This window comes from Rhipicephalus sanguineus, unplaced genomic scaffold (assembly GCF_013339695.2).
Source record: "Rhipicephalus sanguineus isolate Rsan-2018 unplaced genomic scaffold, BIME_Rsan_1.4 Seq411, whole genome shotgun sequence".
Lineage (NCBI taxonomy): Eukaryota > Metazoa > Arthropoda > Arachnida > Ixodida > Ixodidae > Rhipicephalus > Rhipicephalus sanguineus.
Window position 1 is genome coordinate 201,129 of NW_023615195.1, and position 15,096 is coordinate 216,224.

At 49.2% G+C, this 15,096-nt stretch overlaps 1 long non-coding RNA gene across 1 annotated transcript; it reads right to left on the reverse strand.

The window, feature by feature from the left end:
* Positions 1 to 4,348: 4,348 nt before the first annotated feature.
* On the reverse strand, positions 4,349 to 13,987 carry LOC119377225 (uncharacterized). The gene is made up of 3 exons (XR_007414666.1): positions 13,485 to 13,987; positions 4,645 to 4,719; positions 4,349 to 4,565 (listed from the first exon to the last, which is right to left on the reverse strand). It is a non-coding gene; the product is annotated as an uncharacterized LOC119377225 (long non-coding RNA).
* Between the last annotated feature and the right edge of the window lie 1,109 nt (positions 13,988 to 15,096).

Sequence of the window (15,096 nt, forward strand, 5' to 3'; positions counted from 1 at the left end):
AACAGAGGTTAAACGCTCTAGCCATCTACGTCGCGCGGATGCACATGAAGGAGAGCAAGACAGGGGGATTTGGGGGCCAAGTTGGACCGACATTCGAGGCGCATTTTCGCTGTCGCTTTCAGGTTCCATATAAAGTCTGAATTGAGAACACCATCCTGCGTTTCGCATCCTCTATGTCCGAGTGAACAGAGGTTAACCACTCTAGCCATCTACGTCGCGCGGATGCACATGAAGGAGAGCAAGACAGGGGGATTTGGGGGGCCAAGTTGCTTAGACCGACATTCGAGGCGCATTTTCGCTGTCGCTTTCAGGTTCCATATAAAGTCTGATTGAGAACACCATCCTGCGTTTCGCATCCTCTATGTCCGAGTGAACAGAGGTTAACGCTCTAGCCATCTACGTCGCGCGGATGCACATGAAGGAGAGCAAGACAGGGGGATTTGGGGGGCCAAGTTGCTCAGACCGACATTCGAGGCGCATTTTCGCTGTCGCTTTCAGGTTCCATATAAAGTCTGAATTGAGAACACCATCCTGCGTTTCGCATCCTCTATGTCCGAGTGAACAGAGGTTAAACGCTCTAGCCATCCTGTCGCGCGGATGCACATGAAGGAGAGCAAGTCAGGGGCGATTTGGGGGGCCAAGTTGCTCAGACCGACATTCGAGGCGCATTTTCGCTGTCGCTTTCAGGTTCCATATAAAGTCTGATGAGAACACCATCCTGCGTTTCGCATCCTCTATGTCCGAGTGAACAGAGGTTAAACGCTCTAGCCATCTGTCGCGCGGATGCACATGAAGGAGAGCAAGTCAGGGGGATTTGGGGGGCCAAGTTGCTCAGACCGACATTCGAGGCGCATTTTCGCTGTCGCTTTAAGGTTCCATATAAAGTCTGAATTGAGAACACCATCCTGCGTTTCGCATCTCTATGTCCGAGTGAACAGAGGTTAACCACTCTAGCCATCTACGTCGCGCGGATGCACATGAAGGAGAGCAAGACAGGGGGATTTGGGGGGCCAAGTTGCTTAGACCGACATTCGAGGCGCATTTTCGCTGTCGCTTTAAGGTTCCATATAAAGTCTGAATTGAGAACACCATCCTGCGTTTCGCATCTTCTATGTCCGAGTGAACAGAGGTTAACCACTCTAGCCATCTACGTCGCGCGGATGCACATGAAGGAGAGCAAGACAGGGGGATTTGGGGGCCAAGTTGCTTAGACCGACATTCGAGGCGCATTTTCGCTGTCGCTTTAAGGTTCCATATAAAGTCTGAATTGAGAACACCATCCTGCGTTTCGCATCTTCTATGTCCGAGTGAACAGAGGTTAACCACTCTAGCCATCTACGTCGCGCGGATGCACATGAAGGAGCAAGACAGGGGGATTTGGGGGGCCAAGTTGCTTAGACCGACATTCGAGGCGCATTTTCGCTGTCGCTTTAAGGTTCCATATAAAGTCTGAATTGAGAACACCATCCTGCGTTTCGCATCTCTATGTCCGAGTGAACAGAGGTTAACCACTCTAGCCATCTACGTCGCGCGGATGCACATGAAGGAGAGCAAGACAGGGGGATTTGGGGGGCCAAGTTGCTTAGACCGACATTCGAGGCGCATTTTCGCTGTCGCTTTCAGGTTCCATATAAAGTCTGATGAGAACACCATCCTGCGTTTCGCATCCTCTATGTCCGAGTGAACAGAGGTTAAACGCTCTAGCCATCTACGTCGCGCGGATGCACATGAAGGAGAGCAAGACAGGGGGATTTGGGGGGCCAAGTTGCTCAGACCGACATTCGAGGCGCATTTTCGCTGTCGCTTTCAGGTTCCATATAAAGTCTGAATTGAGAACACCATCCTGCGTTTCGCATCCTCTATGTCCGAGTGAACAGAGGTTAAACGCTCTAGCCATCCTGTCGCGCGGATGCACATGAAGGAGAGCAAGTCAGGGGCGATTTGGGGGGCCAAGTTGCTCAGACCGACATTCGAGGCGCATTTTCGCTGTCGCTTTCAGGTTCCATATAAAGTCTGATGAGAACACCATCCTGCGTTTCGCATCCTCTATGTCCGAGTGAACAGAGGTTAACCACTCTAGCCATCTACGTCGCGCGGATGCACATGAAGGAGAGCAAGACAGGGGGATTTGGGGGGCCAAGTTGCTCAGACCGACATTCGAGGCGCATTTTCGCTGTCGCTTTCAGGTTCCATATAAAGTCTGATGAGAACACCATCCTGCGTTTCGCATCTCTATGTCCGAGTGAACAGAGGTTAACGCTCTAGCCATCTACGTCGCGCGGATGCACATGAAGGAGAGCAAGACAGGGGGATTTGGGGGGCCAAGTTGCTAGACCGACATTCGAGGCGCATTTTCACTGTCGCTTTCAGGTTCCATATAAAGTCTGAATTGAGAACACCATCCTGCGTTTCGCATCTCTATGTCCGAGTGAACAGAGGTTAACCTCTAGCCACTGTCGCGCGGATGCACATGAAGGAGAGCAAGTCAGGGGCGATTTGGGGGGCCAAGTTGCTCAGACCGACATTCGAGGCGCATTTTCGCTGTCGCTTTCAGGTTCCATATAAAGTCTGATGAGAACACCATCCTGCGTTTCGCATCCTCTATGTCCGAGTGAACAGAGGTTAAACGCTCTAGCCATCTACGTCGCGGATGCACATGAAGGAGAGCAAGACAGGGGGGATTTGGGGGGCCAAGTTGCTTAGACCGACATTCGAGGCGCATTTTCGCTGTCGCTTTCAGGTTCCATATAAAGTCTGAATTGAGAACACCATCCTGCGTTTCGCATCTTCCATGTCCGAGTGAACAGAGGTTAACCACTCTAGCCATCTACGTCGCGCGGATGCACATGAAGGAGAGCAAGACAGGGGGATTTGGGGGGCCAAGTTGCTTAGACCGACATTCGAGGCGCATTTTCGCTGTCGCTTTCAGGTTCCATATAAAGTCTGATTGAGAACACCATCCTGCGTTTCGCATCTCTATGTCCGAGTGAACAGAGGTTAAACGCTCTAGCCATCTACGTCGCGCGGATGCACATGAAGGAGAGCAAGACAGGGGGGATTTGGGGGGCCAAGTTGCTCAGACCGACATTCGAGGCGCATTTTCACTGTCGCTTTCAGGTTCCATATAAAGTCTGAATTGAGAACACCATCCTGCGTTTCGCATCCTCTATGTCCGAGTGAACAGAGGTTAAACGCTCTAGCCATCCTGTCGCGCGGATGCACATGAAGGAGAGCAAGTCGGGGCGATTTGGGGGGCCAAGTTGCTCAGACCGACATTCGAGCGCATTTTCGCTGTCGCTTTCAGGTTCCATATAAAGTCTGATGAGAACACCATCCTGCGTTTCGCATCCTCTATGTCCGAGTGAACAGAGGTTAAACGCTCTAGCCATCTACGTCGCGCGGATGCACATGAAGGAGAGCAAGACAGGGGGGATTTGGGGGGCCAAGTTGCTTAGACCGACATTCGAGGCGCATTTTCGCTGTCGCTTTCAGGTTCCATTAAAGTCTGAATTGAGAACACCATCCTGCGTTTCGCATCTTCCATGTCCGAGTGAACAGAGGTTAACCACTCTAGCCATCTACGTCGCGCGGATGCACATGAAGGAGAGCAAGACAGGGGGATTTGGGGGGCCAAGTTGCTTAGACCGACATTCGAGGCGCATTTTCGCTGTCGCTTTAAGGTTCCATATAAAGTCTGAATTGAGAACACCATCCTGCGTTTCGCATCTTCTATGTCCGAGTGAACAGAGGTTAACCACTCTAGCCATCCTGTCGCGCGGATGCACATGAAGGAGAGCAAGTCAGGGGCGATTTGGGGGGCCAAGTTGCTCAGACCGACATTCGAGGCGCATTTTCACTGTCGCTTTCAGGTTCCATATAAAGTCTGAATTGAGAACACCATCCTGCGTTTCGCATCCTCTATGTCCGAGTGAACAGAGGTTAACCACTCTAGCCATCTACGTCGCGAGGATGCACTGAAGGAGAGCAAGACAGGGGGATTTGGGGGGCCAAGATGCTCAGACAATGACTGTAAACGTTGATCAAACGGGTGCATGCAGTTGTGTGTTATCTTGAAAGAGCTCAGTAGACTGCTCATACATTTGTACCGTTTGTACTTGCTGCACTCTCACCGCTTACTTTGCATTGAAACGACAGACAGCACGAAAGTTGGTTCGCTCGCTGGAGCAGCGGTACTCCTTACGTCACCATTCTGTAGTGTGACGCCAGATCAGCCAAAGGATGAGCTGGTAGCCTTACTTCGTGTAATATTCCAATTTGTCGATAAGGTGCCTTTGCAGTCAAAATGACTTTTTTTTATCTTACGGCAAATGCGGAAAAATACCTGAAAAAACAGCATATGGTTCTGTCTGTGGAGCAATTGTTGACAGGATTTTCCTTCCATTTGCTTGTGATGCTTCGTGCCTGGTTGGTAGTCGCACTTGAACCGATTTATCTGTAACATGGTTCACTTGATACGCTGGCTCTGGTGATGTTTCTAAAGCTTGTCCCAACTCACAAACCAGGCCCACCGCTGCCTGATATCCTGGTTCTGCTGCAATGTCATCCTGAAATAAATTCGTTAGAGTCCTTGTGAGTGGTGTCGCCAAAGATTATTGCGGAGAAAAGAAATGAAAGCCCTCTTACATGACCTCTTTCGCTACAACTTGGTCTTGGCGTGTTGCTGATGGTTACGTCTCCTGAGAGCAACTGTCCAAGAATCTGAAATAGTGTATAAATAGATGAGTTAATGACGCATACACAACAAAACAGGAACATATGGCAATTATTAAAATTGATACTTTTCAGACATCTTATAAAAAATCTAGTGAAACCACTTATACTTTTGTACAATTGCTTGGTCTTATGGTTTTCCTACCCAGCTTAGCCTTTAGTAATTGCAATCAATGTTGCTCAATGACTCAAGCCTACTATATACTTGTTTATGCAGATTGATTTAGGACACCAATTAGAATATTATCAGATACCGGAAGACGTTTATGTGGATCTACTTGATCGAAATTGAAAATAAACTTGAATACTGCTAATCGGCCTCTGCAGTTCTGGAAATAATTGTAAGAATATCTTCGTCTTTAAATTAGCCATTGCACATCTTCCTTTTAAATGCATAAGCACTTCTATGCCGACTCAACAAGTACACTACCCATCTCTTTTAACGTAAGATGATCGCAACAATAACGAAATATCAATAAAAGAAAATAATCTTTCTCTCTGTGATTGCACAGAGTGTCGCGCCACCTGTATATCTGGATGACAATCTGCATAGGAGTCATGTGACATGACAAATTGTTATTATGCTGAACAAGGACTACACCGTTCCTGGGCCAGCTGTTCTATTATCTGCTTCATCTTCCTCTGCTTCGTGCTAGCTGCCTGCACGCCTGAACCCCGATGTCGCTCTTCATCATCACACTCTTTTTTTCATTATGTGGATGATTACCTGATTTCTTGTAGGGGTGAAGACTTCGAATCCATGATTACTTTAGTGAGCAAAAATCTGAATCAAATGGAGGAAGGCTGAACCTTACTAATGAATAGCCTCATAATAATGGATGTAGGGAAGCATTGGAACACTGTAATGGGTCGTCCTCTTGAGCGCCTTCTAGTGGGTCGTCCTTCTCGGCTCTCCTCTGAGAACATGCACCTCAGAGAAGAGGGGCAATGCACGCCTCCCTTGTGCATCGTCACCTAGTGCCATCAATAAACGCCTTTACATGGAATACACTTTCTGGACATTCCCTTAACGTCTCAGAAGGACCACGTATGCTGGCAGTATTCTCATGGATCTTCAAAACCACTGTTAAACTTCTTGTCGAAGCATTCTAAGGTTGTAAAAAAAATGGTATAGCCATGTCATGCCTTAAAGGACCCCTGACACCAAAATTGAAACCTCGAGATCTTTGTGTTGTTTGACTTTCCTGTATACGGGGGCACATCTGACCGATTATTAGTGACGAACGTTGCCTTTAAGATATCTAATTTGGTTTTAAAGTAAGCGTGAGTGCTCACTTGAGTTGGCTGCACCTTGCGACATCCTGTATGAGGTAGATAGAGGCCCCGTGTCCTTCCAAGTGTAAAGCAAGTATTGTGGACGTCACAGAAGGTTTGCGGGGGAGGCCTATTGTTCCGCACCCCTCTGGCTCTGTTGTCGTGCTGCTCTGGAGGTAGTTTTCGTGAGGGGACACGCGCTTAACAGGTTTAACCCATACGAGGCACCCACATATTTCAATCTCTACCGCGCTCGGGGCCCCGATTTGAAAACCGCGCTGTCAACGTCACCACAGCTTGAGTGCACGTGGTCTTTGACGCTCCCCCGCATGGGGCGCCAGTTTCTTGTGGTTTTAGGCAGTGATGCTAAAATGGTCACAATTAACTACGCTAGAATCAGTTGTACGATACGCTAGAGCATTTACGACTTAATTTAGAGATTACCAGACACAAAGCTACAAATTACAGCCAAAAAGTCACCAACAAAAATTTCGCTGTCAGGGGTCCTTTAAGTCTTCTCTCCAAGTCGTGTGAGCACATAATGAGTGCCAGCTTTAACGCACAGGTTATGTGCCTTTGAGATGTAGGTTATCCTTGGGTTGCGCTGGCCACTGTCGCTGAACATTTAAAGTTCATTTTGTTAAGCCTGAGCATTTGAAAAGCAGTAGGAAAAAAAACGTGTCAAAGGATATCACATGCTAAAGAAAGTAGGAAATAGATACGGCATTAATGTTGTTTTATGGCTGCCAATAAGCTAGGTAAGATTTGTGCTGCTGTGCAGAGGAAGAATGATCGAGTAATAGACAAGAAGTGGACAGACATGTGTTTCGTAAAACACACCAGCAAATTCACTTATTGCCATACAGGTGTGGTGTATAAGGTTCCTTTTAACGGCAGCCGCTTCTACGTAGGACCGACAGACTGCTGTGTTAACCAGAGATTATTAGAACATAAGAGATTGCTGACCAGAGGCTCACCCTCTAACCTACCTATCTTAACAATGTCGAGAGTTTAAGTGCGCATCAAAATTTGATGAATGGGCAGTTTTGTATAGGAACAGGAATGAAGAAATGCGTCTGATGTCAGAATTTGTCAGATGACAGAATTCGACATGTAGGATTTACATCAACGATGTCATTGTGACAGGGTCTGACATCGGCAATTGCCAGCAAACAATAGAACGTGTCTTGCAAAGATTGGGCGAATATGAAGCTCAACACGGATAAATGCCGGTTCTGAGATATTTGGGTCACAAGGTCACTAAACAAAGGCATTTACCCTACGGACGCAAAGGAGAGGGCAATCTTACAACTCCTGAGCCCACTACAGTTACGAAGCTTAAGACGTATTTGGGAACATGGAAGTTTCTCAAGAACGCCTCGACAGTAGCGGAGCCGCTCTATCGACTATTGAGAAAAGATAAAAATGGTCATGGGAAAGAGAATTCTCACAATGTAATGGCTAAAATGCAGTGCCCTTGCGCGGCTCTGTTGCTTTGGTGTTGTGGCGTCACGCCTGAGGACTGGAAGATGGGACGTGGGAAATAGAGAGTTTAGTTTGTATTGGGCTCTCGTAGCGCTATGTCTTATTTTTTCTATCTAGTCCCGGCTATCTCCCGGCCATCTGCGCATGTATCAACTGGCGACGAAGATAAAAAAGAATGTTCTCGTGAGTTCCTGCTGCTCCACCATCTGTGCAAATGCCAAATTTCAGCAATCTTGAGCCTTTCGAGGGAGGAGGCGATGACTGGCCCTGCTACGTGGACCGGCTGAAGGCATTCTTCACGGCGAATGACATCGCTGAAGACAGTGAATAGCCGTCTTCATCAGCTGCTGCGGGCAGAAAACGTATGCGTTGCTTCGAAATTTGGTCAAGCCTGACCATTCAGTGACAAGGACGTTGGACGAGATTCTGTTGGTGCTAGGAAACCACTACTGCCCGAAGCCTTCTGCTGTTGTGCAGCGGTTCCGTTTCAACTCGCGCGTTCGCGCTGAAGGAGAATCCGTCAGCAACTTCATTGCAGCGCTGAAGAGCCTTTCCGAGCACTGCAACTTCGGTAAAGAGCTTGAAAACATGTTCCGCGACCGCGTCGTATGTGGCATCAACAACGCAGACGTCCAAACAAGATTGCTGGAAAAAGCGTACCTGACTTTCGAAGACGCAGTGCAGACCGCCCTAGCAATGGAAGCAGCAAAGAAGGATGCAGGGGAGATAGCGCAAGCTCACGCTAGCACCTTCTTTTCCACCTCCGCGTCTCGGCAGCGCCGGTGGACGTGTCCTGTTATCGCTGCGGGGATGCATACCTGGCGTCCGCTTGCCGGCATGTGAAGACAGTCTGTAGTTACTGCCACAAAGGCGGCCACTTGGCGAAAGTTTGCAATACGAAACGAAAAGACGAGCAATCACAGAGTGACAGGTCTCCCAGGCCGCGTTCGTTCGCGGGCCGAAGTTCACTGTCGGTGAGCAACCGTCATCGCGTAAATACTATCCGGGATGAAGCCTCCGCTACAGCTTCGCCCGCCGAAGTTTTCGACATGTGGTTAGTTGACTACACCAAGGCGCCTCCACCTTTTACCGTCAGTGTTGAAGTTTGCGGCAAGCTGCTCCGCATGGAAGTGGACATGGGGGCGAGCGTCTCAGTCATTGCCAAGTCGCGCTTGCTACAGCTTCTACCTTCAATTCCGGTGCAGCCGTCTCAATTATTTCTGCGAAGCTATTCCGGGGATTTAAAGAAGGTACCAGGCAAAGCTGATGTCCACGTAAAGTTTCATGGCAAGGAGGCTCACCTACCGATTTTTCTGGCCGGAAACGAATCACCCACTCTGCCCGGACGCAACTGGATGCAAGAATTGGGCATCGGCGTCTCCGACGTTGAAGTGAACATTCATGCACTTGCTGATGTGAAACACGTAGTGCGAGATTACACTGAAGTGTTTGAAGAAGGCTTGGGTACGTTCAAGGGTGCGACAGCTTCACTACATGTACCTTCAGATGCTCCACCACGGTTCTTCAAGCCACGCCCACTGCCGTATGCTTTGACAGACGGAGTCACGCAAGAAATTCAGCGATTAATAAGAGATTCCATCATTGTTGCGGTGAAGACAGCTAGGTGGGCTGCCCCAATTGTTCCCGTGACAAAAAGGGATGAGCGCATCAGAATCTGTGGGGACTTTGGTGTCACCATTAACCCAGTCGCGACGGTGGAATGCTACCCTATTCCAAGGATTGAGGACTTGTGGACTGTGCTGGCTGGAGGTAAGAAATTTACAAAGTTGGACTTGTGTGACGCATACCAGCAAGTTGTCCTGGATGAGGCCTCTAGAGAGTATGTCACGATTTTGACGCACATGGGGTTGTTTCAATACACCCGCTTACCTTTTGGGTAGGGGTGTGCGAATATTCGAAAGTTTCGAATATTCGCCGAATATTACATTTGAAATATTCGTATTCGATTCGAAAAACGATATTCGAAAAGTTTCGAATATACGATAACTTCGAATATTCGAAAAATTCGCATATGCGATTCGATTATCATGCATAAAATAACTTGTCTTCCACATTTCTGCTGCGTTCGTATAGCTAAAAACGTTGCCGAGAGGAGCGATAAACATCGTAAGTACACGGAGGCACATCTGCCTGTGACGAGCGCCCCAATACGTATGATTTATTGCTGGTGCATCTCCGACGTGCAGTGCTGTTGGCGATCATGTAACCGTGCATTTTCAATATTATGCGGCCGTAACGTGCCGCACTACCACTCGTTCACTATGCGGGACCACTTCTGAAGACAGTGACCCACGTGACTAGTGGCGGACTGTAGGCACCTTCAGATACCCCAGTCTGGCAAAGCTTTGCCCCATGTAACTCCCTATACCAGCCACTTCTGTTCCAAGCGAGCATGCCTTTTCAGTGGCAGGGGGGGGCGGGGGGTTGTCTCGGTTAGAAGGGAGGGCCTGCTGCCTGATCATGTGGAGCAACTCGTATTTCATCCTGTTCACTCCCCGCAGCTCGTTTTTAAGACAGTGGCATGAGACCATTCACCGCCCACCTACCGTCTATCGCGGAATTCGATAAGACGTGCACGTCATCATTTAGGACAGCTACCCTGAGCGAGTATGAAAATGCAAGGAAAAGCCACAGCCCTTATCGCGCGATAAACCGCTGAACGATACGCACGTGGCAATAACATATAGTCATTACTTTCATTGTGCCGTGATATTTGCTTGTGTTGTGATGTGCATCGTGCTAGCCTGGACACTGTGTTCTGGAGATAGCAGCGTATGTTATGTTGCCAGTCAGAGTGTTGATGTTATTTTTTCAAATAGCTACATGTTAAATAAAATATTGTTACTGTGGAGGCATTTTTCCTTTGGTATTCGATATTTGATTCGATATTCGAAGGTGGATATTCGTATTCGATTCGTATTCGAAAAATTTGATATTCGCACACCCCTACTTTTGGGGTCTCATCTGCTCCAGCTATTTTTCAACGCGAGATGGAGAACTTGCTCAGGGGTCTGCCACATGTAGTGGTCTATTTTGACGACATTCTCATAACTGGTGCAAATGATGCCGAGCACTGTCGCAACCTCCGTGCGGTACTAGGCAAACTTCAAGAATCTGGTCTCAAGTTGAAACTCGAGAAGTGCCACTTCTTCATACCCTAAGCTGAGTATCTCGGGCACATTATCAGTAAGGAAGGCCTCTCTCCGAACATGGACAACGTGTCTGCCATTCTGCACGCTCCTGTGCCACAAGATATCAAGGAACTTCAAAGCTTCTTGGGACTCGTCAACTTCTACGGCGTTTCTTGCCCAACCTTTCTGCAATTCTCTGTCTGTTGCACTTGCTTCTTGGTGATGGAAAGAAGTGGCAGTGGGCAAAGGACCAGCAAGATGCTTTCACTGCCTGCAAGCATCTGGTGACTTCAGCTCCAGTTCTTGTACATTTCCGCCCAGACGGACCTGTATGTCTCAGCTGTGATGCATCACCTTACGGTATAGGCGCAGTTTTGGCGCACAAAGATGCTGATGGCCGAGAACGTCCAATTGCTTTTGCTTCTAGAAGTTTATCAAAAGCAGAGCAAAACTATAGTCAACTTGACAAGGAAGCATTGGCCTTGGTGTTTGGTGTGGATCGGTTCCACCAGTACTTGTGGGGCATACCGTTTGAAGCACACACTGACCACAAGCCACTTCTTGGACTTCTGGGTGCCAACAAGCCTGTTCCTGTGCAGGCTTCACCAAGAGTGGTCAGATGGGCCCTGAAGCTCTCTGCGTACAATTACAAACTTGTCTACAAACCTGGCAAAGAGCTTGGGCATGCCGATGCGCTTAGTAGACTGCCGCTGCCCAACGATTGCACTGCATTTCCTCGCCCTGCTGAGATCTTCATGCTGGAGGAGGCATATCCACAACTCCTCTGACCAGCTGTTGTAGCACGAGCCACAAGGGACGATCCGGTATTGAGCCATGTTGTCCTATCTGTGTTGAAAGGAGAAAGCCTCCCAGCGGGACCAGAGTGGAAACCCTTCAGTGCCAGAAGTGCGGAACTCAGTCTCCATGAAGCCTGTCTACCATGGGGATCAAGAGTCGTGATTCCGAAAAAATTGCTGGCCCAGGTACTTGGTGTGCTCCATGCCAGCCACCCGGGTATTGAGAAGAGCAAGATGATCACCAGGAGCCATGTCTGGTGGCCAGGCATTGACAATGACATCGCAAACAGTGTGAAGAGCTGCGCTACGTGCCAGGCTCAACATAGAGCTGCCCAGCCAGTGCAGCAGACACCCTGGCCTTTTCCACAGCGACCCTGGTCTAGGCTTCACATTGATTTCTGGGGACCATTTCTAGGGCATACCTTCTTGGTTATAGTGGACGCCTTCTCGAAATGGATAGAAGTCTTCCCTGTGTCTTCCACATCAGCAGACGCTACCATTTTTGCCTTGAGAATGGCATTCGCCCAGCACGGCCTCCCTGACATCATAGTTTCGGACAATGGTCCTGCTTTACCAGTGCACAGTACCTGGACTTCTTGACTCGAAATGGAATACGTCACATGCTGGTACCGCTGTATAACCCTGCGTCCAACGGTGCCGCAGAGCGAGCAGTACAGACTGTCAAAAACAAACTCAAGAAATCTGGGTCGGGCAACTTCCAAACACAACAGTCCCGGTTCTTATTCCACTACAGGACTACACCTCACGAAGTAACGGGTCAGCCACCGTGCGAACTCCTGACAGGGAGAGCATTCAAGACACCGTTGGATGTCTTGCGGCCAAGCCTGCAGACGTCAGTACTTCTAAGGCAACTTAAGCAGAAGTTGTATGCCGACAGAGGATCCCGGCCAGCTCCGTCATTGCAACCAGGAGACAGCGTGTATGCGCGAAACTTTCGACAGGGAGCACCATGGGTGCGGGCCAGTGTTGTCGACATCACCCTGCCGTCGGCCCACGTCATTCTCGACGATAGGTCTATATGGCACCGACACGGTGACCACTTGCGTCTTGCCCAGACAGGGCCACCGGGTACATCTGAAACAGATGCGCTTCACCATGCTAGTGCTGCGGCCATACCACAATGGGAACAGCCTCCTCTCCTTGAATCAACTGTTCCGGACATGCCGGAGCAAGAGGCTGTCGAGCCGTCTACAAGTTCGCCTGAGAGGGGCTGTACCATAAACACTGACATGACTGCAAGCAACAGTGGTGTTCATGTGGGGAGTGACTCTTCCGTGGCTGCGCCTTGCACACCAGGTTGTGACGCAGCAACAGGTCGAGGAAACCAGTGCTTAGGTATCCCCGTAGTTATTCTTCTTAAGAGGGGAGGAGTGTCACAATGTAATGGCTAACATGCAGTGCCCCCGCGCGGCTCTGTTGCTTTGTGTGTTGTGGCGTCACGCCTGAGGACTGAAAGATGGGGACGCGGGAAATAAAGAGTTTAGTTTGTTTTGGGCTCTTGTAGCGCTATGTCTTATCTTCGCTATCTAGTCCCCGGCTATCTCCTGGCCATACGCATGTATCAAGAACGCAGCGACACTTTTAAAGCTAAGAAACATTTGCTCACAAGCAGAAAGGCGCTGCCATTCTATGATGTCAGGAAACTGCTCGAATGCTTGGCGATGCGTCGTCCTACGGCTTAGGTGCAGTGTTTTTCACGCTAATGATGTCATTGCCTGTGAATCGTGTTCGTCATACACATGTCCTCCTATCCCATTTTTGGTACATACCATGTTGAATCGTCGATCACTAAAGCGCCCAGATGTAGGCAGCTAGATAGATAGATAGAAGCGGTCCAAGTGCCTTTGGTTCACTAAGGAATGCTTCGCATTTAAAGTTACTTTCTCAACCTTTCATCGAAATTCCGCGTCACCTCCGTGCCGCGTGATACAGCTTCTCTGGTCATCTACCTTCGCAGAGTAGAATGACCCCATGAACATATTTATACATGCAGCCCAGTAAGCTCCAACATTCGACATCTCACCTCATGTTTTCGCCGCTTCGGAAATGCTGCTCTCGGTGCCTGCGATTCGTTCCGTTCGTAAACGAACATCGACGGCACGACGCCAAGCCTTAGTCGCGCAGACTTCACCGGAGATCCCATTGCACATGGTAGTAGTCACTGTCCCGAAAATATTTTGAGCAGAGAATAGTGGTAATCGAAGGCTTGAAATTATCTCCTTTCACAGCAGCGATCCACTGAGCAGATTGTTTTTCTCATGTTGGAAGTTGTGAAAGAGCACATCGCCTCGGCCGCCGATGCTCGTTCAGCCGTAGGCAGCGCAAACGGCCGGCATGGTGAGGAGACGAGGTTCTTGGTTCTCCGGCCAGTAGCAATTCTTCGAAGCGCAAATCATAACTTAGGTGTGGGGAGGTAGATTATCCAGGATAAGAAGGGCGACTGAAGCGGAAAACCTGCACAAGGCGGCGGTCGAGCGTCCGAGACGCGACTTCTTTGCGGTGGCTCAACGTAAACAAACGGCCCCCATTCGCATTTTTGTGGGCGCTGCCATATTGACTTCAAGAAACAAAATCACAAAATTACCAAAAAAACACCGTAGTTTGCCAAACGGGCCGCTTCGCCAATGCGCCGCACGTTTCTCAAAAGCTCTCAAGTTGTTGCTAGTTCTCCGACAGGTGGCAGCAGAAGAACAGCAGGCCGGTTTCTTCGTTCCGCTGTACTTCAAAGCACGTAGTTAGCGGGCGTCGCGAGCGTCCAAACTGTATTTTTACGCCTCTAACTTTTGAAAAAGAGTGCTACAAGCCAGCACAAGAACCCGTGACAAGAGTTTCGCGGTGTAGTGCCGTTTACCACATAGGTCTGCATAACACTGAAGAGTTACCGTCGATTAGAACGCGTACTTTTCTCGCGGGTTTACGCTTGCAGCGTCCATTAGACTTGTTTATCTTTATTTTTGCTGGATACAGATTGGTTCCGTGAACTATGTGAGTAATGCATGACTGCCAATGAATCACGGCTCATAGGCGTATCTACCGGGGTCCAAGGGGGAGCTAGCCCCCCCCCCCCCACCTTACTGGAAATGCTAGGGGGCGGACCCCCCCACATTCGACAGTGGTATTGTCGGCTGCAGACCAGGAAACTAACGAGTCAGGCAAACTTTTACTTGAACGCAGCCATAACGTAATTATGTAATAAAATTTGTCCTACGATGGCGGAGTCTGTGGCGTGCGCCGAAGTTGGTTGGGTAGTCAAAAATGGACGCCGACCGGTGAGTTACACAGTTCAGCGTGTTACCTAATTTTGCGCGTAGTTTTCAGACTCAAAAAGTGCTTAAGACGTACGCAGAAACTTGTCCGCTATGCCTGCAAAGCCTGACATGTTTTACGAGCGATCCCTGCTTCAAGAAACCGTGCCGAAAGCAGGCGGACCGGGAGACGGCTCTGAGCAGCGCGCGGTCCCGAAGCGCGGTCGCCGCCGTTATTGTTAGTGGTTAATTGCCTCGAACATGAGGGTAAGGATTCTAATGTGCGATTCTACCGGTTCCTTGGAAAGCTGTACGAAGTGGAGCGACGGAACCGCTGGATACGTGCCGTGCGACGCGTGAAGTGAGTACGCGAGAAAAACGCGGTCTGCT